This window comes from Littorina saxatilis, linkage group LG5, assembly GCF_037325665.1.
Source record: "Littorina saxatilis isolate snail1 linkage group LG5, US_GU_Lsax_2.0, whole genome shotgun sequence".
In the NCBI taxonomy this organism is placed as follows: Eukaryota; Metazoa; Mollusca; class Gastropoda; order Littorinimorpha; family Littorinidae; genus Littorina; species Littorina saxatilis.
Window position 1 is genome coordinate 7,103,342 of NC_090249.1, and position 25,865 is coordinate 7,129,206.

Here is a 25,865-nt window from a genome sequence, read left to right on the forward strand (position 1 = left end):
ACCCCTGTAGCACTTAAAAAGGGACAAAACCTCGGGGGCATGAGGGGGGGGGGGGGGGGATATGAACAGGAGAGGGGTGGAGTTGTTGAATTTTTTTGTGTGAAGTCAGCTGAGCCGTTGATGAAGCAATATTCAGACCACTCTATCGTCTAAGCCACCAAGCCCCAATCTACTGGGAAAAAAAGGGGAGGAGCTTCGCTGGCAGGGGGAAAAGCTCTCGGAAATGGTGCCAGTGATCAGGTAATACCCGGAGTATTTCGTCGCCTTAGCCACCAGATCCCGAGGGACAGTCGAGGGGGGACAGGAAAGCAGACGGAGAGAGACAGGGCCCTTGATCGATGGCCATCTCTCTTACCCCCACCTTGTGACCTCCCCTGCCCCCTGGCTCCCCACTCTCTCTCCTCCCTCTTCTTCTCCTACCCCCTTTCCCGCCCCCCCCCCCCCCCCCCTCCCGCACCGTCACTATCTCTCTCTCCCACTCCTCCACCGCAATTCCGTCAAAATCCTGTCTCGGGGCAACCGCAGCGTCCCAGCCATCTGTCGAAGACGCGTTGCTTAGGAACGCTTCAATCTCGTCTGTGTCTCCCTCTTTCTGTTTTTGTCTCTCTCTTTCTCTCTCACTATCTCAGTGTGTGCGTGTGTGCGCGCGCGCGTGTGTGTGTGTGTGTGTGTGTGTGTGTGTGTGTGTGTGTGTGTGTGTGTGTGTGTGTGTGTGTATCTCCCTCCCTGTCCCTCCCTGTCTTTCTGTCTGTCTGCTTTTTTTTCTCTGTCTCTTTCTATCTCTCAGTATGTGTGTGTGTGTGTGTGTGTGTGTGTGTGTGTGTGTGTGTGTGTGTGTGTGTGTGTGTGTGTGTGTGTGTTTGTGTGTGTGTGTTTGTGTGTGTGTGTGTGTCTGTCTGTTTGACTGTCTGTCTGTGTCTCTGTTTCTTTCTTTACCTCCCTGTCCCTCGTTTTATCTGTCTGACTGTCTCTGCTCCCCCCCCCTCTCTCTCTCTCTCTCTCTCTCTCTCTCTGGGTCTGAACCCTAATGTTTCAGCTTCCTGTGCTTGTCTCCGAGCAGGATGCCCTTATCACGCCCACCGCACTTTGGCTACTCGCTGGAAGACGAAGGGAAAGGAGATGGAGTGGCGGGGGGGGGGGGGTTTCCCCTTGGACGAACCAAGGCGATGGAGGGAAATGAGAGTGAGAAAGAGAGCGAGAGAGAGAGAGAGAGAGAGAGAGAGAGAGAGAGAGAGAGAGAGAGAGAGGGGGAGGGGGAGGGAGAGATCAAATCAAATCAACAAAAAAATTTTTGAGGGTTGTGGCATAAGCAATACAACGAGCTTTTTTTCAACCAGCCCTCGCCGAGGGAGGGGACTAATCGAGCACATATTTACACGGACATTCACGTAGAAAAGAAAAAAAAGTAGAGAAAAAAACAACAACATATGAATATTTACACATTACAGGTCATACACAAATATTAGAGAGAGAGAAAGAGAGAGAGAGAGAGAGAGAGAGAGAGAGAGAGAGAGAGAGAGAGACTAACAGAGGGAGAGAGAGAGACAGAGAGAGAGGCTAACAGAGGGAGAGAGAGAGACAGAGAGAGAAAGAAACAGAGAGAGAGAGATACAGAGACAGAGAGACAGCGAGAACGAGTGAGTGAGAGAGAGACTAACCCAGAGAGAGAGAGAGAGAGAGAGAGAGAGAGAGAGTGAGAAAGAGAAAGAAATCAGAGAAAGAGAGTAGAGAGAGAAGAGGGCGGTGCAGGCCGGGAAGGCAGAGGACAAATGGGATGAGGTGGGGGAAACTGAATGGGAGATTATGGGGTTTAAAGGGAAAATTGCAGTTTCTTTGATGGATTCGTTGTCTTTAGCGACGACTGATGTATTTTCTTCAACAGCTTTGGTTGGAGTCTTAAAGTGCTTTGTGCACGTGCAACGCGACACAATTCATGTCTGATTTCCCTTGTTAGGCTTTGGCTTCATTGCAATTTATTTTTATTTTTTTATTTTTTTTAGCTATAGTTTGTTAATATATAACAAATTAGTTTTTGAGTATTCCTTGTTATTTTCCTTTACCTCTTTTGCAATGGTATAAAGATGAACAGTTCTGTGAGAAACAAGAAGGAACAAAATAACAACGATACAAGGAGAAAGTATTATGGGGGTGAATCTAGACCCATCAGTTTAAGTTGTTTTTGTTTTCCTTCTTGTTTCTCACTTTTTTTGGTCATGTATGCCCAAGGCGGGGGGAAGGAATGTTATTGAACTAAATCTGAAGAAAAGAAATGCTTTAAAACAATTATTAGTTGATCGAAAGCGTATAGTAATGTCGGTTTATCAACGTTGTTTTGCTGAAACGATGGTTCCTAGTTTAATCCGGAGTCATTTTCTCTTCAGAAGGTTATCTTCTTTCTTTTTTTCTCTGTCAAGGCAGCCATCATGTGTGCTTTCAACCGTCATAATGTTTCTTGTTGTCAGCTTTGGATGTCAGCAGCTGCTGCCTCCCTCTCCCCAGAGACTTTGCGCGGCCAGTGCTGGCTTTTTTTGCTCTCGTGATAAAAGTAAAAAAAAACATGGAAATCGGCAGACGCGGGGAGATAGAAGGATGGAGGGTGTGGCATTCCGTCAAAGATTATACGGAGGAGCGAAAGCTGTATGACAAATTAGCGAAAACAGACAGGCAAAGGCTGAGACTGAAATTTGTTTGGTCCAAAGAAGCCTATGAGCTATGAGCTTAGAGCTATGAGCTTAGACATTACTCAATCTGTCTTTTTTTTCCCCTCCTAATTTGGGGGAAGCAATTTTAACTTTTTGATGTTACCATTTTCTGGCATGAAAATAACATTTCAATTTGAAATTTCACCGTACTACTGATTGAACAATAATATGCAACGGCTTTAAAAAATTGTTTTAAAGGCTGGGGGGGTACCGGGTGCCTTCAACCCCCCCCCCCCCCCCCAAGCACACACCCCCATCCCTCGTCCGGCCATGCACACACACACACACACACACACACACACACACACACACACACATAAAGTTTGACAACAAGAACAGAACGAGAAGATTGAAAAATCACAGGAGAGAATCCAGTTCATCAACTTTTTTCTTGAATAGAAAGAAGCAATCACGGTAACAAAGGATCAGATGTTTAGATCTTTCCCCATCGCCCAGGAGCAGGTCGGAAAAAAAGGCGCTTGGGGGCTCTTGATTGCTTTGTTAGGGAAAGGCCAAGGCTGGACGCAGTTGACTTAGGCAGGGAGGGGTTTTCAAAAAGCATTTTAAGGTGTTGGCCCAGAAATTAGCGGCTGAATTGGAGCAGAGGGGAGGGCACGGGTCTGAAGGAGATAGAAACGTGAGGGGAATCTCTCTATCTCTATCTCGTAGTCGACCTGACTTGTCTCTTGTGTAGACGGGCACAGCCACAAGCTGAGAGACAGGCCGACAGACACGCCCGCACATACTCTAAAGCCTATGGATTGGAATCACTTGACTTGTGCAAGTCTTTGCACACACTTCGTACGCACGTTGACGAACATACTCGCGCGCGTACACAAGCACACACTGACACACACGCACGCACGCGCACGCTCACGCTCATGCTCACACTAACACTCACAAACACTCACACTCACACAATCACACAGTCCCCCAAAACAAAACCCATTTCCAAGAAACTTCTCGCGATTCCCTCGCCGTGGGAATTAGCTAGCAGGCAGGATAAAGAAAGAAAGAAACACACACACTACCGGCAGCGGTGGCAGGTTTCACAGGGTCGAACAATTTCTTGGCTTTGATTGAGACTCGGGCTTCTAATCAGCTGGGGCCCGTGTTGGCTTTTTGTTCTGCCAGTCTCCCTGCCCTTTGACATTTAGGCCAATCCGCAATTCCACCTTCAGTTAAAGGCACACTCTTTGTCGTGAAAACAGTTCTGTTCATCGTCTTAGATCTGGCCAGGTTTTACACGGGATCCCCCCCCCCCCCCTCCCCCAAGCGAGTCATGGCCGCTCTCTGTGTACCGTGGCTTTTTTTTCAGAATTTACTTCGAATTTATGAATCCATACATAAATTCCAATTTACCACAGCAAGCCGTCAGTGTGTGGATTTTTGGTATGCGTCCAAGTAGGAGGGTGGTCTTATCTCATATATATATATATTTATAGAAGGTGAGTCGAGAAAGAGTGTGCCTTTTAAGGCAAAGCTAGTCATTTTCAGGAAAATAGGTCGGCTCTCTATCTCAGATCTTCCAAGACCTTCCAAGACCTTCACATGGGGCAATTAAGGCACATCCATCCACTTGGACACATACAGAGTTGCAAACACAATGTTAAAGAATTAATTTGTTTTAAAGCCAATAGTTTACATTGTTCACAAACAGAGGTGTTCGCATTCTTTGTGGTGTCGGTTAGGAAGACTAAGATATTGGTCTGTGTTTGAATTTCTGGCCCTTCTTTTGTTCGTGCTTTACTAGCTAGAAGGGACTCTGCGATGACCTCGGATGAGTGTTGACTGAATTTAAACCGTCGTTTTTTTCGAATTTCAAAAGAATTCTGAATAATAAATCTTTGAATCTGAATCATTGCAAGTTAATGCAACAGCATAAATATATGTGTCAGTTTCAAACCTAAGAAAACTTGCTTTTTTTCTACAGATCGCTGTTACTAGTGCTACTCCATCGTTGACAATATCCTTCCTTTAAGTTTTTGACTCGCCATTCTGTCTGCTGTACTCCGGTCAGTGGGGATCTTGACTGTACGTGGGAGGTCTGCGTGTCTGTGTGCCGCTGGCCTTGAAGGCAGACCGCGCCTTTCTCTGTCTTTATACTATTCGAGCGTTGGATAGCAGTTGGACCACTGAATTCCAAGGTTACCTCAAAGGTAGAATTTTGCTGAATCGATGCTTTTGAATGCGTGACACGGTTGATGATTTCGTGAGTGTGTGTATACCGTGAATCCAATACTGTGCAACAGCTTGTGAAAACAGATTGTTTGGGAGGGTTGATCGGGGGTACATGACATAAGCTCGAACGACAAAAGCTCGAACGACAAAATCTCGAACGACAAATGCTCGAATAAACAAATGCTCGACGCGACAAAAGCTCGACGCGACATATGCTCGAACGACAAATGCTCGAATGGACAAATGCTCGACGCGACAAAAGCTCGACGCGACATATGCTCGAACGACAAATGCTCGAATGGACAAATGCTCGACGCGACAAAAGCTCGATGCGATAAAAGCTCGAATGGACATAAGCTCGACGCGACAAAAGATCGAACGTGTCTGTGCGTGTCCTTCTCTGTGTTATTTTGCCTGTCTGTTTATTTTGTGTTATTTTAAAATCTGTCTAAGAGAGAGAGAGAGAGAGAGAGAGAGAGAGAGAGAGAGAGAGAGAGAGAGAGAGAGAGAGAGAGAGAGAGAGAGAGAGAGACAGAGAGAGAGAATAGAAGAAAAAAAAGAACGAAGAGAAAAAAGAAGGGGGAAGATCGTGTCGGGGTTTAGATTTGTCAATGTTATTATTTTGATTTGGCCCGGGATTGACTGTTTATCAGGAAAGGTTCAGGTAAGCGGCACGGGCAGATGGACGACTGTTTGTTTGCTTGCTGTGAGTTTGTTTGTTTGTTTGTTTGCTTAACGCCCAGCCGACCACGAAGGGCCATATCAGGGCGGTGCTGCTTTGACATATAACGTGCGCCACACACAAGACAGAAGTCGCAGCACAGGCTTCATGTCTCACCCAGTCACATTATTCTGACACCGGACCAACCAATCCTAGCACTAACCCCATAATGCCAGACGCCAGGCGGAGCAGCCACTAGATTGCCAATTTTAAAGTCTTTGGTATGACCCGGCCGGGGTTCAAACAAATTTAGTCAATTTGTCGCTCGAAATCCAGCAGCGTGCTTACAACAACAACAACAACAACAACAACAACAACAACAACAACAACAACAACAACAACAACAACAACAACGTGATATCAAACAAATTTAGTCAATTTGTCGCTCGAAACTAGAACAACATCACCGTGACAGTTTCAGATATGACGTTATCAAAGTAGTTTTGACAGCATCATTCTACAGTCCGGTCGAGCTTCTGTCGTTCGAGCATATGTCGCGTCGAGCTTTTGTCGCGTCGAGCATTTGTCCGGTCGAGCTTCTGTCGTTCGAGCATATGTCGCGTCGAGCTTTTGTCGCGTCGAGCATTTGTCCATTCGAGCATTTGTCGTTCGAGCATATGTCGCGTCGAGCTTTTGTCGCGTCGAGCATTTGTCCATTCGAGCATTTGACGTTCGAGATTTTGTCGTTCGAGCTTTTGTCGTTCGAGCTTATGTCGGACACCGTTGGTCGGGGTGGGATGGGAGGGAGGAGAGAGAGAGAGGGGAGAGGGGAGAGAGAGGGAGGGAGACAGAGTGAGAGAGAGTGTGTTGTTGATGGGAAAAGCACATGGCCTGGGAACAACGCTGACTAATACATTCACGTTCATCCCCATGCCCCTCTTCTATAACAACCTCCCTTCTGGTAGTTTTGTGTCAACCCCACTTCGTTTCAAATCATGCATCCGCACCGAATATGCATACCAGCGCTCATTGGTTAATAACAGGATATTCGATGATTATTTTCCCGTGGGTAGCTTCCCTTTGCTGCACAATATTTACATATGTTTTAGACCAATGAGCGCTGGTATGCATATTCGGTGCGGATGCATGATTTGAAACGAAGTGGATATTAGCGGCTCGCAAACGAAGATTCGTCCAAATGATGGTTAAAAACAACCTGCAAGGGACGGAAGCTGAAAATTAAAGGTACATACAGTTCAAACAATCATTCAACTGTATTTATTTGACCTTACACAGACTGTAGGAAGAGGCAAACCGTCTTGAACAATATTTTTCCCCAGGAAGCGACTCCAAGAACACAGAAGACTCGAAGGTGAGTGACGTACCTTGTAGTCTTTCTGTGATAGTAGTAGTCCAGTGGACGATACCTTCCGCCTGTGCTCTGACATGGATTACAGGATCTTTTTCGTGCGCACTTGGTCTTGTGCTTGCGTGTACACACGGGGGTGTTCGGACACCGAGGAGAGTCTGCACACAAAGTTGACTCTGAGAAATAAATCTCTCGCCGAACGTGGGGACGAACTCACGCTGACAGCGGCCAACTGGATACAAATCCAGCGCGCTACCGACTGAGCTACATCCCCGCCCGCTTGCTGCACTATATTTACCTGCTGCGAGGCTACACATTCCACAGGACAACTTCAAAACCCATCTCTACCTATACAGAGCTTGCAAAGGCGACCAAAGCACAGACCGTCGACCTGTTTTCTGTGGTCTCTGACCGGACCAAGTAATGGTAGCGTTGACACTAAATATAAACAGCTGAGATCCCTTCTTGGGGTGAAATGGCAAGATGCAAGGTACACATGGACATGGCAGTGTGATTTTCGTGCAAAGACTTTACAGCCGGGAATGCAGAGAATGTGTGATTTTCAAAGCTTGTCAAAGCTACAAGTATACTGATTTCGTAGCATGACAAGGTTGTGGGGTAGTGTTTGGTAATTTCAGGTGTCATGTTAGTGATACTCCTTGTTAGCATGTCATAGGAACAAACCTAGCAAAGGGGGGAAGGAATGCCGCCGTGAAAATAGAGCAGAATGTGATTTAACTTGAAGCAGTTTTAGTAGATCAGAATTGGTTGTATTTCATTATTCTCAATTAATAATTTCTTGACTAAGTTTTGTTCTCACCTTCTTTCAGTATATGAATCAGAATTAGTGTTAATTTATTTTTGCGGTCTATTTTACTTGTTCTCTCGGGTTCACCCACAGAGATAAAGTCTATATCTCTGTGGGTTCACCCAGTCAGGGAGAGAGAGTGTTGGGGGAGGAGTTGGGAAGGGGGTGGAGGGGCTCTCAGGCCCGACGTCATCACGTCAATTTGATTTTTACTCCATGTATAGTCAGCCTGTGAATGTGCCTCCGCATATGCAGTGTTAGTGTTAACTTTATGCACGTGCAACCCAGCACACGGAAATGATTTCCACTTGAGAGCAAGGACCGCAATACGATGCCTGTTAATCCCAAAATCAACTTTGCTCGGTTTGCTTACCTTCGCTGGCGGCAAATCGTTGTGTGTACAGACTCTCTTTCAGTCTCCTGCGGCCGAGCCATCCACCGGTCCTCCTGCACTCGAGCTTACCGTTCGATGAAAGAGAAACTTGTCATCCCCAATTTTATCTCCCACAATTCCGAGAGGAATGGGTCACGTGAGATAGAACGCGGGAATACGTCACTGAACGAATGGTTTCCGTCCTGTGAAGACGTGTGTTGGTGCACTGTCTCTCTTGCTTTGCTTTCATTTTCCTCTAACCTTTCTCTGTACAAGTTTTAGTTGTAGGTTAGTTGAAGTGTATTGACTATTTTGATTGTTTATCATTGTGTCAACTTGCAAGGTAAGGAAACAGTTTGGAGTTTTCGGTGTTTGTTGGTTTTTTGAACCGGGAACTTGTTGTTTCGCGTATGAATTTTATTCGTCGAAGCTAATTACACATGGAAATGTTAGGCGTCAGTCGGCGCGTTCATTGTTTTTGCAGGTGTGACCTACTATGTTTGGGTCAGTTGGGATCGTTACTTGTTTTTGCACGTGTGACCTAAGGTCAGTCGGAATTGTGACTTGTTTTGGTAGGATGACATATTATTTTGGCTACGGAAATGAAGTACACGTTTGCTGACACAGTCAGTCACGATTTGCTGACATAGTCAGTCACGATTTGCTGAAGCAGCCTCTTTGTTTTTTCAGCAGCTGTCTCGATTACAGCAATTACTATCGCCTGAGGCGAACTATGGGCCACAGAAGGTCCGCTGTGCTAAGGCTGGGCACTAATCCATTGAAGATTTGAAAATCTTTGCAGTGGATTTTAAATTGTTTTCATACTGTAACGGGTGCGCTTGCTCGTCCGCAGGAATCAATATAACTTTTTCGTGTGGGTTTTGTTCGGAATATGGCGGACTCGGGAGGTGGTGAATGTGCTGCTGGCGGGAAGAAAACCGGCAAGAAACCGGCGAAAGCACAACCTTCTGAAGTGATACCGTCAGAAAAGACGGGAGTTGATAAGTCTCTTTCAATAGAGAAGAGCTCGTCTGGCCCACGTGATTGTGAAGTTACTCTGAAAATAGACAAAATTTTGGAGACAATGACTGCCTTGTCTGGCAGACTATCTGATTTGGAGAAAGTTGGTAAGCTTAATGCGACGCCTGTTGCTTCAACATCGCGTGGAACCGAGTCGCATGGAACCGAAAGCAGTTCGGCGCAAGAGTCGCAAGCGGATGGAGAAGACGGTGCTTCGGTTAGATTTGCTCATGAGCAGTTCGAAAATGAGTTTGATTCGGCTGAAGACACGGATGTTGCTTCGGACAATGATTTTGACGCAGGCATAGTAGTGGATACAGTTGGCGAGGGGATTCATCCATCTCTGGCAGATCGTTTTGAGGAAGGACTTCTTCTTCCATCAGATCGGGCACGTGTGCGAGACATTCTTCAGAACTATCCGCGGCCCAAAAATGTCACGTCGCTTCGAACGCCGACTCTCAATCGTGAATTAGATGGCAAACTGTTAGACAAGTTCGCAAAGAAAAGAGACTCGAACCTGTCCTTTGTTCAGGAACAAGTAGGTTGTACACTGAAAATTATCGCTCAGCTTATGTCCGACCTCAAAGAAAAACCAGCAAGTCGGAAGTTGAGTGAGCGTGACAGCTTTAGCAAACTGGCCGATGCGGCTCGACTTCTTATGGCTTCACACAAGGACCTGTCACAAGTGCGGCGCGAAGCACTCAGGCCGACACTTAGCCAAGACTGCAGGGCCTTATGCAATGCGCAGCTAAATTTCAAACTGACGTCTAACGAGTTTTTGTTTGGGGAGGATCTAGCGAAAAGAGTCGACGATGCAGTGAAGAACAGGAAATTATCATCCACACTGTCACAGCCCCTTTCAAAAAACGCCACCAGAGGTCGTCAGTTCTACCAAGGGCGACCTCGACAACAGTTTCAGCAGAGACAACAGTACCAGCAGAGAAGAGGTGTCTCCAACCGACAGACAGGACACAAATTCTCTCCCAAGTTCCACTCCCAACAGAGCGGGATTCCCTCCAAGAAAACAAAACGGGATTAGAATCTGATATTTGTGCGCCAGCGGTTTCTATTTTTAGGGAACAGGTCAGTTCAAATTTTGTGAATACTCCTGAGAACTTTCATAGTGGAAAAGTTGCTGATCATTTGAATAGTTGGAGACAGTTAACCTCTGATAGATGGATCCTTCAGCAAGTCGCAGGAATTGAAATTGAATTTATGATCACTGGTGAACACATTCCAGACAGGAAAGAAATTAGATTTTCTTCTTCCGAGGATGAGCTAGTGGTTAATGAGGTAGCGAAGTTAGTGGAGAAACAGATTGTTCAAGAGGTGGATCAACGGCCAGATCAACTTTTATCCAGTATTTTCTTGCGTCAGAAAAAAGATGGTAGTCAAAGGGTGATTTTAAACCTAAAAAATTTGAATCAGACAATTGAAAAGATTCACTTCAAGATGGATACATTAAAAAACGCAGTGTCATTAATGGAAAAAAGATTGCTTTTTGCCTCAGTTGATGTAAAAGATGCATATTTCTCCATACGCATCGCTCACAAGTTCAGAAAATATTTCAGATTTCAGTTTCATGGCAAAACTTTTGAGTTCCTGGCTCTTCCACAGGGATATCGTGATTCTCCCCGCATTTTCACGAAACTACTAAAGCCTGTATTGGCCCACTTACGTTTATCTGGCCATACCCTTCTGATATACATTGATGATACCCTTTTGCAAGGAGACACTTTTGAAGAATGCCAGGCAGCAGTGTTAGATACATGTGCTTTGTTGGATCGTTTGGGCTTTACTGTGCATCCTGTGAAGTCGGTATTTACACCTACTCAATGCATTGAGTTTTTAGGGTTTCAGCTTGATTCTCAGAACATGTTAGTTTCTCTGACCCCCCGGACAGTTGATAAAATTCGTACTAAGTGCGCTGATTTGGCTGGAAGAAAGAAATGTACAATTAGGCAGTTGGCTGAAGTTATCGGATATTTAGTGGCTGCCCAACCGGGTGTTTGGGTTGCACCTCTCTTTTTTAAACGATTAGAGATCGCAAAAAATGAAGCCCTTGCTGTTAGGAAAGGTGACTTTGATGCAGAACTTGTGGTTTCAGAACAAGTTCGTTCAGACCTTCTCTGGTGGATTGATAATGTAAAGCAATATCCTTCCCCTGTTAGCAGAGGCATACCTACTGTAATAGTAAAATCAGATGCTTCGAAAATAGGGTGGGGGGCGGAGTGTCAGGGTAGCACCACAGGTGGAATGTGGACCAAGGAAGAAGCTTTTGAACATATTAACTGTTTGGAACTTAAAGCAGCTTATTTTGCCTTGAAATCCCTTTGCAGGGGATTATGTCACTCTTACATTCAGTTACTTACAGACAATAGCACCACTGTTGCTTGTATTAATAACATGGGCAGCACAAAAGTTTTGTGCAACGACATTGCCAGAGACATTTGGTTGTGGTGCTTATCAAATAGTAATTGTGTAACAGCAACACACTTACCGGGTTGCCTAAATATAGAGGCAGATGCAGAATCCCGTGTAGATAGACACAACATTGAATGGCATTTGGACACACAAGTGTTTGCAGAAGTCATCAATCGGTTTGGTCTCTGTGATGTAGACTTATTTGCTTCTCGTGTTAACGCACAGTTAAGAAAGTATGTTTCATGGAAACCTGACCCAGATGCATTTGCCATTGATGCATTTTCCTTAGACTGGTCATTGTTCAAGGCGTTCTGTTTTCCGCCTTTCAGTCTCATTCCAAGAGTGCTCCAAAGGATAGAAGTCTTAGAGGCGGAGTGTGTGCTGGTGGTGCCATTATGGACAACGCAAGTGTGGTTCACGAAACTTTTGCGTCTACTGGTAGAACTGCCGGTCCTGTTACCCCGAAAAGAAAACTAACTCATTCATCCACTGACAGGGGAGCACCGTCCACTACTGAAGAAGATGAAACTAGTAGCATGCTCCTTGTCCGGAAAGCCCTTCAAAAACAGGGAATTCAGGATGAAGCAACAGACATTATCATCTCAGCCTGGAGAGAGGGTACGAAGCGTAACTACGAGTCATACTTCAAACGCTGGCTTCAACATTGCCTTGCACGGGATAGAGATCCCTTTTGTGCCTCTCCACATGAGTTGATAAGGTTTTTAACGAAACTGTTCCAAGAAGGCAAAGGATACAGCAGTTTGAACATGGCACGAAGCGCTGTTTCCGCATTGTCCCTTCAGGATAATTGTTCAGTGGGTTGTCATCCACTGGTGAAGAAGTTTTTGAAAGGAGCTTTCAACAGACGGCCAGCTTTGCCCCGTACTTGTGTGACCTGGGACGCTAATCTAGTGCTAAATTTTTTAAAAGAATGGTCACCGGCAAAATTTTTATCGCTGGCGCAATTGACGCTTAAAACTGTGCTGTTGTGCTTGTTGGTCTCTAGTCAAAGGGGACAGGCGATTTGGTTGATGGACTTGCGTAACATGAGTTGGACAAAGGAAGATGTACGATGTAGGTTTGGGGATTTGCTCAAAACTTCTGGCCCAAACAAACATCAGAATGAAGTGGTATTTTGTGCTTTTCCGTCTGATTTGGCAATTTGTGTTGTACATTATTTGAAACAATATGTCAAAAGAACTCGTGCATTTAGAGGAACGGAAACGAGACTCTTTATCAGTTGGACAGCCCCTCACAAAGCGGTGTCGAGAGATACTATCCGTCGATGGACAAAGATTGGATTACAAAAAGCGGGTATTGACATGACAATATTTACGCCGCATTCAACTCGTTCCGCTGCATCTAGTAAAGCTGCAAGTAAAATTCCTCTGGCAACCATTCTGAAGACTGTTGGTTGGCGTCGGGCTAACACCTTCACAACTTTTTACAAGAAACCAGTGGACAGTGGGAGGAGTTTTGGACAGGCTGTTCTGTCATGAAGAATTGGGGTAGGTTTATATGTATTTCAATTCATCGACAGTGCTAGGGTGTAAATGTTGCAGACTTTAAAGTCTCACGTGACCCATTCCTCTCGGAATTGTGGGAGATAAAATTACATAATTATGACGAGCTTACCTGAGTAAGTGAAGTCTAATTGTGGTTTTATCGACCACAATGTAGAGAGGAAAGGGATTACGTGCCTCGCCCTAAGTTGTCTTCAGAGTTATACTGATAACCGTTTTCCCTCCCTATCCCTTTCCTCTCTCTTTCTCTTTTTTCTGCACCATTTACACGTCGTTAAACAGTGACGTATTCCCGCGTTCTATCTCACGTAATCCCTTTCCTCTCTACATTGTGGTCGATAAAACCACAATTAGACTTCACTTACTCAGGTAAGCTCGTCATAATTATGTAAGATGTTGACCCTGTTGGGATCGAGAAAGGGAAAACCCCCGAGTTGTTTGCTAAACGTCGTGCGTGTTGTGATTGTGTTTGTGTACTGACAGAGGTATGAGAGAAGCAGTCTTTACACCGAGGCCGATGCTTGAGCTTGAAGCTGTTTCTTGACTACGGTTTTGTCCATTATTACGATTAAGGTGACCTGTCGCTGAATTATTTCCGTCTCTCCGCATGTCACAAGAGAGTTAAACTCAGCCATGCATAATTGATAACCTTACTACGAAGAGAACACTGACGTTAAATGCAAGACCCTGGGGTACGGCAAGGGATGTAGACAACATTCGCTTGTGTTCACACGGTTAGAGCATTATTTCGCATTGATGTGCAGTGGTGAATAATTTACTGACTGGTGGTGAATGAATCAGGGGCTTAGGAAATGGAGATCTATAGTTCGATCAGACCAGTGAATAATATGCGTGCGGCACGGGACACGCTCACATGCACCCATGCAAACATCAGTGCACACCTGCACAAGAGTTTACCCATGCACCTCCACACGCACGCACACGCACACACACACACACACACACACACACACACACACACTAGTACATACCCCCCCCCCCCCCCCACGAGTACATACCCCCCCACACACACACACACACACACACACAATTATCATAGTGTCCGTCTGTGTCTGTATGTTTTTTTCTGATTGTATCTTCATACCAAAGTAGGCCTACCTTCCATTTGACTTGGGTTTTTTCACACGCAGCCTGTCACTGCACGGTGTGTGCTTGTTGACCACAGGAGTTAAAAGCTCTGTGTTCCCCTGTGAATGAAGACAGTGTACTCTGCGGTGTGTTCTCAATCGCTACCACAGACGTTTTCAGCATGTCAAGCGTCCCGCAACAAGCCGTTCCCATTGTGTGTAGCCTTCGGACAAATGGCCCCACTTTACCAATAGCTGCTCCTGCTGTTTAAAGGGAGTGGAGTTACTTTTGCAGTTAAAACTTTTGAGTGCGGATATTCAACTTGGTTGAGGAAATATCTTTATAGTTTAACAGTGCCAGTCTTTGAGCTCTTTCTCCCCTGATTCTGTGTGCATGGCAAGAGGTCGTGTGAGGAAACTTAATTTGATCATCAAATCATTGCCCAGTGCGTTTTGATTTAACATTAACGTCAAAATCGTATGGGTGATACTGGACAAAAACAAAAACATGCACTCAAAAACACAACTATGTGATCCACTCTAAAATTGAAAGGATAATTATTTGTTTTAACCTTTTTGTACTTCTGACACCACCACTACAACTATCATTTTCAATTTTCACGTATCCCTTTGCCCTTTATTAAGGGATACCTACAGCAGGAATCAATTTGTTCCCGTCGCCTGCAAGTCCGGTGTAGCTATCGCAGAGGGAATAGTAGGAGGGCAACATACGGTTTACGGTCTCAAATCACCAGGTTGCTTCCAAATCAGACACACATTCAAGTTGTGCAGACTGCTTTTGATCGACGGGAAACTGGCAGCTGAAAACCTTAAAGCCTAATGTCTACTTTGCTGAGAGGTAGTCGATTTCCCCCCGGTTGTTTTAGCTCGCCAAACTTCTGCCTGTGTGTTCGATCGTTTGTGTAATCGATTCTGTCTTTCTTTGTGTGCTTGTTTTCTGCTGGCCTGAAAGTCGTGGGTTGAAAGTCTGCTGGTCTCTGTGTGAGTACTTGTTTGTTTGTCAGTCTGTCTGTCTGTCACTTAGTCAGTCAGTTGGTGCACGAGTCTGTCAGTCTGTCTGTTAGTATGTCTGTCGACCGCTTCCCTTATCTTTCTCTCCTCGGGTTTTAAACAGCTGATGTTTTTGTTTGTTTTTTGGGGTCTTTTTCTTTGTCTGTATGTCTGTCTTTGTGTCGATCTCGTTCTCATCTGTCTATTTGTCAGTCAGTCTTGTCTGTCTGTTTGTCTGTCTGTATCTCTGTATCTCTGTCTCCGTCTTTCTTTTTAACTCCCTCCCTCTGACTCCCTCCCTTTCACGGGCTCTATCCCTGTTTTACGACAGTAGCCTTATCCCCGAAAGATCTCTTCACAGCTCTATCGGAAATCGCTAACCATCCCTGACGAAGCCTTTTAAGCTATTATGTCGACTGCGTTTGACGGGTGGCGTGACATAATACCAAAGCAGCCAAGCCCCCTGTGTTTACCTTGCAAAGCTATGTGTGCACACACGTCAACATTAGCTTTGTGAGGTGAGACGGAATAATAATAATAATGGATGGATATTATAGTCTTCTAATACCGCTATCGCCCCGGCTTGCCTGGCCCGGACATGTTTGTATTGTGTCGAACGTGACACTGACTCCATGAATCATGTTTGTGGCATTTCATCGGTGGCGGCGGCGCCGTTTTTTTGTGGGTGGCGGTGGGGGTAGGGGGGTTCCCATGAAAGTTGGGTGGTGGTGGGGGTAGGGGGCGGGGTCCCCATGAAAGTTGGGTGGGGTTCGGGGGTCCCAAGGTCCCAACTTTTAGGGGGATGTCCCAAGGTGAGAGAGCATAGCCTGACTGAGTTTAGATTGTCGATTGACAGGTGAACCGACAGTTGTGGCCCATTGAGTAAAGTGCGCAGTGTCGTTTATCAATTGTTTGTCAGCGCCTAGTGTTGTTAGCGTTGTAAAGGGGAATTAGAGATCGCGCCAGTCATTCATTTTAGCAAAAGAACATCAATTACCAACTGTACAAAATGTTATCCAAATTAATATCAGCAGGAGAGGCCGAACGGATAGCCAAGACTGAATTAGCAGCAATGCCGGTTGAAAGAAACCCCAACTACTACTACGTCTATTTGTGTGTATTATAACAGACTTTACTGAAACAAAAACGTCATCGCATTGAGCACACTATTACACAACTGCTCCGAGCTACATACTATTATAATTCGTGCACTGAAATGTGGAGCTCAAGTTAAAGAATGAGTCTCAAAAATGAGTCGCAACTAGCAATGTAGGTACATGTACTACCAAATACATGCGCATGGTCACTGGTTGAAGAATACAATATCAACACAAACTTTTGCAATTTAAAGGCACAGTAAGCCTCTTGTAAACCATCACAGATACTGTCAGGCTTTTACACACCGAGTACAAACACCATTTCATTTAAACACTCACCGCTTGAGAACATTCTAGGTGCCCTCCGTAAAGAGCGAGCAATTTTCAAAGAATTTATTTTTGCGTGGTTTATTTTACCTCTGAGCCATCGTGAACCCGTGTAATCCAGTTTCCCTTTTTTTTCACAATTTAGCCGCCAGTTTGTCATTTCAATGCAAATCTCTGTAAGCTTATCTGCAATAGCACGTTATTGTGTACCTTTGAATTTGAAATGCAACATTGAAACGGCTGCAAACTAGAGCAGTGGCGGTTGAGAGGAACTGGCGCCAGGAAGCGTCGTCTGCTACGAGAACCACGACCTTGCGTGACCCTGCTTCCGGGCTATCTTTTTTTAAACTTTCAAAACTTCGTATTGTTCTGATCTTGTCTTGATGAAAAAAGATTTCTTTTGTGATTTAAGAATGTTTGTGTACAAGCTGTCAATTTATTATTTAGATTTCAAAAGTTAGGTCAGAAGCGCAAAAAAGCACCGTCCGATTATCTGACAGACAATCCGCAAAATAATTCTTTGACTGAAATTGCTAGCTCTTTACAGAGGGCACCTAGGATGTTCCCGTTCGGTGAGCGTTCAAATGGAAGTGTGTTTGTACTGTGTGTAAAAGCCTGACAGTATCTGTGATGGTTTACGGGAGGCTTACTGTGCCTTTAAGCTGGAAAATCCTACCAATACCACCCCACTTTCTGTAGTGTTCACTCGGCTTGTTGAAGTTGGTCCCATTCACGCTACACTCGCACTAAAACTCCACACGCTACTCTCCATGTTGGTATGCTTTGAGGTGAGTCAGCAAGGGTCCAAATCTGCTGGCAGTCCCATAGATATCTATGGCAGTCCCAAGTTGCTGGCGACAAATGGAAACAGATTTGGCAATGCTTTGGGTGCAGGCGCCGTGTTGAGATAGCAGGGTTAAAGAGGGGTGAAGTAGTGTCGAGAGGATTAACTCGAGGATCCTAGAGTGATGTACACATTGTGGTTTCTCTGTGGTTTATGGTGTCCTTTTTTGTGTACAAGCTTTGCATTATTGGGGATTTAAAGATTATAGCACAAGTCTCTGACGAGTTGGCCTGTCCTCGCCTGTCGCACACTGTATTTGATTTTGAAATCAGTGACTGATGCGAACTGAACTTTTTCAAAACTTTATAGAATGGGAATGCGAAAACAATAATTCAGAGTACAATAGAATCCCACTTTTCAAACCTCAAAACGGAGGAAGTCTGAAAATGTGGGTACATTTACATTTACAGAGGTTTATGAAAAGAAATCGGAAAACGTAAGGTCTTAAAAGGAAAAAAAGCTAAAATTGAGGGGGCGGGGGTAAAAAAAAAGGGGGGGGGGTTCTACTGTATACCACAAGTTTAGGCTTTACGTATTATCCTTCCATTCTACCTGGCTGATGAAGTACGTTTTATTCGTAAAACTAAACCCAAACCCCACTCCGTCTGTAAATCTGCTGGCAGTCGGAAAAACTTGCTCTGGAAACAAATGAATAGAGATTTGGGAATGTTTTGGGTGTAGACGCCTTGTTTGTGACAACAGGGTTGAAGAGGTGTGAAGCAGCGTCAAGAGGGTTTAACTATAACATCACAAAGTCGCCTATCACTCTGATACTGTGCACATTGTGGTTTGTCAGTACTGTTGCTGCATTCATTTTGCCGTCAAAGTGCAGCAGCTGTCACGGCCTCTCTGTTTTGGTTGTCAGGCATATAATACGTTGGAGTTGTTCGTGGTTTATGATATCCTTTTTTGTGTGCAAGCTATGCACTTTTGAGGGCCTCAAAGGGTTTAAAATCGTGATCGTGATTGGCGTTTTTTGACCTTTCTGTGTCTGTGATTGGCAAAATTCCCATTTCTGTGATCGTGATGGGACTTTGCCCGTGATCCGTGATGACAAAAAAAATCAAGTCTCGTGATCGTGATCGTCATTTGTTTTCGTGATCGTGATGGGCATTATTGCAAAGCATTTTATTTTCAACGTACATTTTTCACAGCTGTATCACTCTATGATCCTCTATTCGTCAAGGTGTTTGTGATCGTGAAAACAAAAATCAAGGTAACTGTGATCGTGAAAGCTAAAATTTCCCTTCCCGTGATCGTGATGATACCCCCCTTTGGGGCCCTCACTTTTGTGGATACATGAAATAAGGGTAGCAGGCAAGTCTGTAACGAGTTTGCTTACCCTGACATCCAAAAGGCTACGAGGACTAAACAATTTTAGAACTGCGATGCAAAAATGGGAAAGCATAACATGAGTTCAGAGTACGGATTTTGGTAAGCACACTTAGTAGTATAACTGATGCGTTTCGACTTCACTTCAGTTTTTTTTTATTCGCAACCTGCGAAGAACTGTATTGCTGTTTGATTAAATCCACGAAGGCCATTGAAGAGTGGATTTGCCGCTCGTCTTGGGTACCCTTGTTACAAAATAACGCATCGACAGAATGATCTGGTGGGCACAGATCAAGACAGACAGACAAATGGACTCTCTCTCTCTCTCTCTCTCTCTCTCACTCTCACTCTCTCTCTCTCAAGGAAAAGAAAAGCCAAACAAAGAATTTCAATTGGCAGCCCAAATTCTCGACCTGTTGCCAGGCCTTTCTAAGGGGCGTGTTAATAGAATATATATCTCTTTCTTTCCGTGTTCTGTCTGTCATCTTTTACACACCACAGCATAACGAGAGGAAGCGAGTTTCAATGCAACGAAAAGGAACACTGCGCAGTCATGGCCATCAGACCAGTAAAGTTCTTTGTGACAATCGCGTATGCAAAACTCGTCCCCATTTTCCACTGAGGGGATCTTCTTTAGTTGTACCCACATGAACGTATAGTCTGCGCAGTGTCAAGAGATTACCACACGAGACGGTCCAAAGGTTCTATCCCCCCAATCCCCTCTTTCCGTCTAGTTAACATCGCACCACGCTGCACTGGACGTAAAAAATATAGTGTCACGGGAGGCGCAGCCGTGAAATTGTCGCACAGTATTCTGTGCTGTGTGTAGACGTACGTCTGTGTTTTGGTCTCGTACACTACCGTCCATGAGTTAGGCAACCATTGTGTAATTTATGAGCGTGACGCTTTCAAAAGGGATTCAGTCAACGCTGCGTGGGCCAAATAAAGCAAGTTCTATTTTTTTATTGCTTTTGTGAATAGACCTGTAGCCTACTACTGTGAGAAAATAGTGTAGGCGGTGAGTACTGACGGGTGTACATGTGCGCTGCTGATTTGTGTGTTATCGCAGTGGTGCGTTGTCACATGGAATGTTAGGCCACTGGAGTACGTACAGCAGTCAACGGGTTTTCTCCTAATTCACAAGTAGGTATCCCTATGTTCAAGTTCTATTACGCATTTTGTGAACGTGTTTTGTGGTTTTGTTTTTAACGTCTAACTGTACTGTGTAATTTCTTTCAGAAAATGGCTTCTTTTTTGTGTAATATGGCCTGCTTTTAAATGACAACTTCGTTAAGAACGATAGGATTGCATGCTCTATGTCCTGGTTTTGAAACTTGAGAATCTTCTCCAAAGACGGCGTATGGCTGCCTAAATGGCGGGGTAAAAAACGGTCATACACGTAAAATTCCACTCGTGCAAAAAACACGAGTGTACGTGGGAGTTTCAGCCCACTAACGCAGAAGAAGAAGAAGAAGAAGAAACTTGAGAATGGCTTTTTTGTTTGTTGAGTATTGGTTACCTGATTTCCCTGGGGTTTCCTCATGAAGCCTAAGTTACTCGCAGGAAACTAGTATCGAATGACCGCGCCAGTGGCCTATTGGTTTCGTGAACACGAGGAATGACCGTAGGCCGCAGGTGTGGACAAACCAAATATTGCGTTTTAACGACTGCCTTGAAGACAATTGAACGAGGTAAATGTTACATTCCTCTTTTGTTTCCAGTGTTTGTTTAAGTAACGTGTGCGTGCGTGTGAGTGAGTGAGTGAGAGAGAGAGAGAGAGAGAGAGAGAGTCTGAGTCGGAGTCGGAAATTTTATTTGTTAGGCCTCCGGCCCATAACAAGACTGGTGACACATTATACAAGCGAACAATGGTTAAAATAAGCAGAAAAAGCAACATTATGGACCTGCATCTTGCAACTGAGCATTTTCCAGAGAATCAGTGCGAAATCGTAGTGCTTTGTAAATATACGTTGCTAACTGTCTTACCACTTGGCCATTTGTTGAGGATAGTAATTGGCACATTCTAAACATGGATGGGTTCCGATAATACTTTGAGGCTATTAATTCAACTCTGATCTCATTATATGCGGGACAAACAAGTAAAAAATGTACTTCCGTCTCCAGTGTATCATCTGAGCACAAAGGGCAAAATCTGTCTACGTTATTCACATTGGGTTTATACTGTAAATAGTGGTTATTTAAGGGTGACATACCAAATCTGAAACGTGCTAACATTCTTCTCAAATGAACATTTCTTATCTGATACAAATAACCACTCATACACAAGAGAGAGAGAGAGAGAGAGAGAGAGAGAGAGAGAGAGAGAGAGACTCTAAGAGAGAGAGAGAGAGAGAGAGAGAGAGAGAGAGAGAGAGAGAGAGAGAGAGAGATATTCAGTGAACCAAGGGCTCTGTTCTGGGGACATTCAGTATATAAACAAGACCGCCTTCTGTGCGTAACGGCATTCCTGTAGTAGTGAAATATGAAATATACACCCGCCTTCAACAGGGCTTTCATTGTTTAGTCACAGCCTCTTTGAAGTGACGAGGGCAATATAAAATAATATCACCCTCTCGACGGAATAATTACGAGTTCTGTCACTTGGGCCAGGTTGTTATTCCGAAACATGTTAGCCTTTGGACAGAATAATAGCGGGATCTGTCACTCTTGTCGACCCGCGGTGACCGCCGGTCGGAAAGGTCAGTTACAGTGATTGAAAGCAGCACTGAAACAGCTGACCACTTTACTGGACAGCAACACGCGAATAGGAGTTTGTCCAGAGCCACGGACAATTAATTTAGGCTGGCCTCAGACAAGTCGATTCAGCTCATCCCGACTCAGCTGGACAGGTTGTTTTGAGGTCGACGACATTTTCTTTGCAATGCTTGACTGGGGTACTGGGCACACAACATGAAAACTGCCTACTAGTGGATGTTGCAACTTTTGCCCTGCGTTTATGATGTCAGTTTATGTGAAAGGTAAAAATCAAAATTGCGACCGTCCAGCGTTGCAAGATCCCCGAGACAGCGTGATGCAATGTCGCGGAGATTATTATTATTTTTTTTTTAAAGATTCTATCTTCTTGAAGCCAGTCTTTCTAACTTATTTGTGTGCAGACTCTCTTCGGTGTCCGAACTCCCCCCCCGTGTACACTACATTGGGTGTGCACGTTAAAGATCCCACGATTGACAAAAGGGTCTTTCCTGGCAAAATTGCTTAGGCACAGTTAATAATTGTCTACCTATACCCGTGTGACTTGGAATAATAGGCCGTGAAAGGTAAATATGCGCCGAAATGGCTGCAATTACTGGCCGTATAAAATTTCATCTCACACGGCATCACTGCAGAGCGCCTAGAACTGTACCCACGGAATATGCGCGATTTAAGCGTCATTGATTGATTGATTGATTGACTTATAAATCATATCGTACGCAGCGGGAACATTACCCCCCTCCCTCTCCTCAACCCTCGGTCCCCTTTTAGATATCAAGACGATCGGGTCGGGATCAGTCGGGTCTGCCTATGTGAGACCAGCCTTAGAGGGTCCTTGCACGCAAGGAGAGTCTGAACGGACGGTGACAGCCACATGACCTCAGGCTTGCCTTGATGGCCCTGGCACGGAGCTGTGGCCGTAACGGGTTATTGGGGCTTTCTCTCGCCGTTCGATCAGGTCAATAGATCCCCTGGAGACGGTATGCTGCTGAGGGCAAGTGGAGGTGATGGTGGTGGTGTTGCTTTTGTTGTCGAGGAGGAATGGAACAAAAGGGGAGAACATTTGTGGTCAAAAATGGTATCAATAGTAATCCTAGTAAACACAGCCATCGTTATATCTGTACATGTATTAAGGAATTGTAGAGGTTGCGGAGGAGAAGACCGAATTCTCCACGCGGAACCAAAACAAAGATGACGTCATTTTTTGCGTCCCAGGAAGGGGGGGGGGAGGGGGTGTTACGCCGACAGTTTGATTCGTTCAAAATGACATCATCTTTGTCACGGTTCCCTATTGAGTACTTGGTCGTTCTCCCCGCAACAGTTAAACTGTCTCCATTGTGATTGCAATGGAGGGCATTGTCTGTTATAATAATATAACTCTACTTATTTTTAGTCAGGGGAAGGTCGTCTAGCTAAAATTGACAACTTTTTCTTTTAATCTTGTTTTGTCGTCGGTTTCATGACTGTTTGGGGTTTTGTTTCGTTGGTTTGATCGAAGCTGTTTTGAAATAATATGAAACAATAGAAGTTATTGACTGCCCTGATTGACTACTGTTGCGGCATTGACCTAAGACAATGAACAATCAGTCTTCCGTGTTATCAGGATGAACGAATCGTTGCAGGTCATTCAACAATCAAATCCTTTGTATTCTGTGTTTTGTTTGCTCCATAATTTTAACAGGAACAACAACAGGTAAGGGCAATAATTTTGTGAGGGATTAGACGGTGTGGGGCAAGGTCTAGGGTAGGGACCAGAGACGGAGTATAAAGGCCCTTTGTTGCAGACGACATGCTGACGTCGTTACCTTTCCTCGTCTTGTTTGTACATATCCATCGTCTGTCCTGCCGCAGGTCAGGAACATGCCTCGATCTCGACCTACCCCTCCGTCCTCCCCCTCCCCCCTCCACACACACACACACACACACAATCAATGCATGTCTGGTTGCAGTCTCTTCTCTGGACCCCCTAGTGAGACCGAGATTGTCAACGTTGAAACCGAAGTTTGCCGTGCGTCCCTATGGGGGTTAGGTCGTTGTGGTTGCAACGAAACGAAACGACCTGAAACTTCAGTGAAAGGCCGATCTATGAATCGTGCGACTGAACCATTAACAACTTTGTCGTAGCAAAGAAATTTTATCTTTTTGAAGAGGCACGCGAAACATGCATTTGCAACAAGAAAAAAACACTCGGGTTTCTTTCTATCTCTTGGGTGTGTGTATTTTTTTTTTTATACTAAAAGGATTAAAAGACTGTAGCACCGGCAGCGTCCGAATTGTAAATTAAATCGAATGAGCTGACGCCAGAGACACAGATGTACCAGAACAACTTTGTCGTAGCAAAGACAGTGCAACTATATGAACAGACACGCGAAACATGCCTTTGCAAAGAAAACAATTTAGTTTAGTTGTTGTGTGCCTTGTTTTTGGTTTTTTTACTGAACTGAAAAACTAGCACCGGTGTCACGAACTGAAACCTCTGCTGAACTATCCTTCTCATTGCGGTCAATGCGCATGCGCCAATCTTGGACTTAAAAAATGCGACCCTTTGACCGAACGAACCATGGGTTAGGTTTAGGATTAGGATTAGGGTTAGGGCTAGGGTTAGGTTGTTTACGACCTGATTAATCTCCCCATGTTGGCGCTTGCGCATTGACCGCAATGAGAAGGATTGTTCAGGCAGAGTTTTCAGTTCGTGACACCGGCAGTGTCCGTAAATTAAATCCTATAAGCCGACGCCAGAAACACAGATGTCACGGTACCCACTGCGCTGTGGCAACGTTAATAGAGCACAGGGATGGCACCCTGCAGTGTGGACGTGCATGGCTTGATTGAAACAATGTGACGATGTAATTAGTGTGACGCTAGGGACATGAACCTTTTTCCTCATGGCAAATATCGACCCAGCGCATCGCATGATTACCACAACAAAAAGTTAATACAATCTATGATAACACCGGCCGCGTCTTTTTATGCTTGGCCATATTGAGAGTGTGTATGCATATTCGTCGTCTATAATTGTGACCGGCTCTAACTTCGTGAATGTGTTATTCGTATGTCAATGTAACATGAAATAATTGGGTTTGGGTCCGCAACTTGCAATTTTCATGTTAATGTTCTAAACAGTGGTAATAGTAATACAAATTCTGGACGGATATCATTTATGTTTATTAAAGAACAAGAAAAAAGTGTATCTTTCGCAACACTGTCCCGTGCGGCGTCATGTAAGTCAGTGCATCTCTGCAGGTCTGCAGGCTTATAATTATATATAATCATCCGCTTGTCACTTATGTGGTGGGACGAGTTGGAGGGGAGCTTAAGCACACACAACAAACCATAACGTAACAATTTTGTGTTTGTGTTTCCTGCAGCCGGTTTAAACCTAGCATCATCTCGCATATTTAAGTTCGCCAAGATTTCTTTCTTCCTGTATTAACCCGTCGTTATTAGCTTCTCTTCAGGGGTGCTTTGTAGTGTCAAAAACATCTGTAGCCATAATAACGTCGTGTCCTTGCAGAGCCCAGGACTATCCACAGCCATAATTGTTTCTTGTCCCCGTGGTGTCAGACACAGCTGGTGCGACGATTACTTCTCGTGTTATTGAAGTGTCAAAAACAAACGCATCGCTGGCGTCTCAACATAATCGTGCTTCATATTTTAACTCCCTTCCGTTGTTGTGTGCATCTCCGACATTCCAACGGATTCTTTCCTTACTGTGACTTTAGTGTGGAGTGTACAAATATAATTTCTAATTGATGTTTTCTCGTGCATTCGTATCTGCGTCTTTTCTTCTAACTGCAACTTTAGTTTTGATTTATAATTATACATTTAGCTGTACTGTGTTATGTTATGCATGGCAACGTCCATTCTTCGAACGGTGACTGGAGAATGGGTATACAATAATTTAGGGCACCTAGTTGAATCTGTGTGTGGTCTTTAAGGGTCTTTAGGGTCAATCTGTTAATCCCAACCACTCTTGTTTAAGAGGTTACCCATTTGGCTAAACTCTCAGTGCAAGGATCTGGTAGGAACCCAGGTAGTCCAGCAGAACCCTTGCATAATCAGCGCATCCACGGAGGTGGAACTCAGGGTCATCCAATGTTTAGTCTTCAAATTGGATTTGATGCCAGAACAACTCTTCAACCTGCTCATCTTCATGTCTCAGTCTGTCGACGCTTATGGTGTCAAAGAACAACTTGGACATACAATATCTTCTGAAGCCGAAGGTTTCAGGACAGGACTGCATATTGACCCTAAAGGCTGTTTTAAATTGAGCCCGTAGTTGACTTCGCTGAGTTTATTGTTTACCGAAAATTCAGTGCAAATGCTTCGTGCACCATCTTCATGAAGTAGACTTAGTGAACTCGACCTAGCCCAATTGATCTAAATGTCAGAA

General features: G+C 44.6%; 1 protein-coding gene across 4 annotated transcripts in view; it reads left to right on the forward strand.

The window, feature by feature from the left end:
* LOC138966200 (latrophilin-like protein 1) overlaps nucleotides 1-25,865 on the forward strand; it is a 112,658-nt gene that overhangs the window by 21,310 nt on the left and 65,483 nt on the right. The window contains exon 1 of one of the 4 annotated variants that reach the window (XM_070338331.1): nucleotides 19,307-19,903. The exons of the other annotated variants lie outside the window; for them this stretch is intronic. The gene's annotated coding sequence lies outside the window, so the exon portion shown is untranslated. Of the gene's footprint in view, nucleotides 1-19,306; nucleotides 19,904-25,865 lie in introns of those variants that run through there. 4 annotated transcript variants of the gene reach the window in all.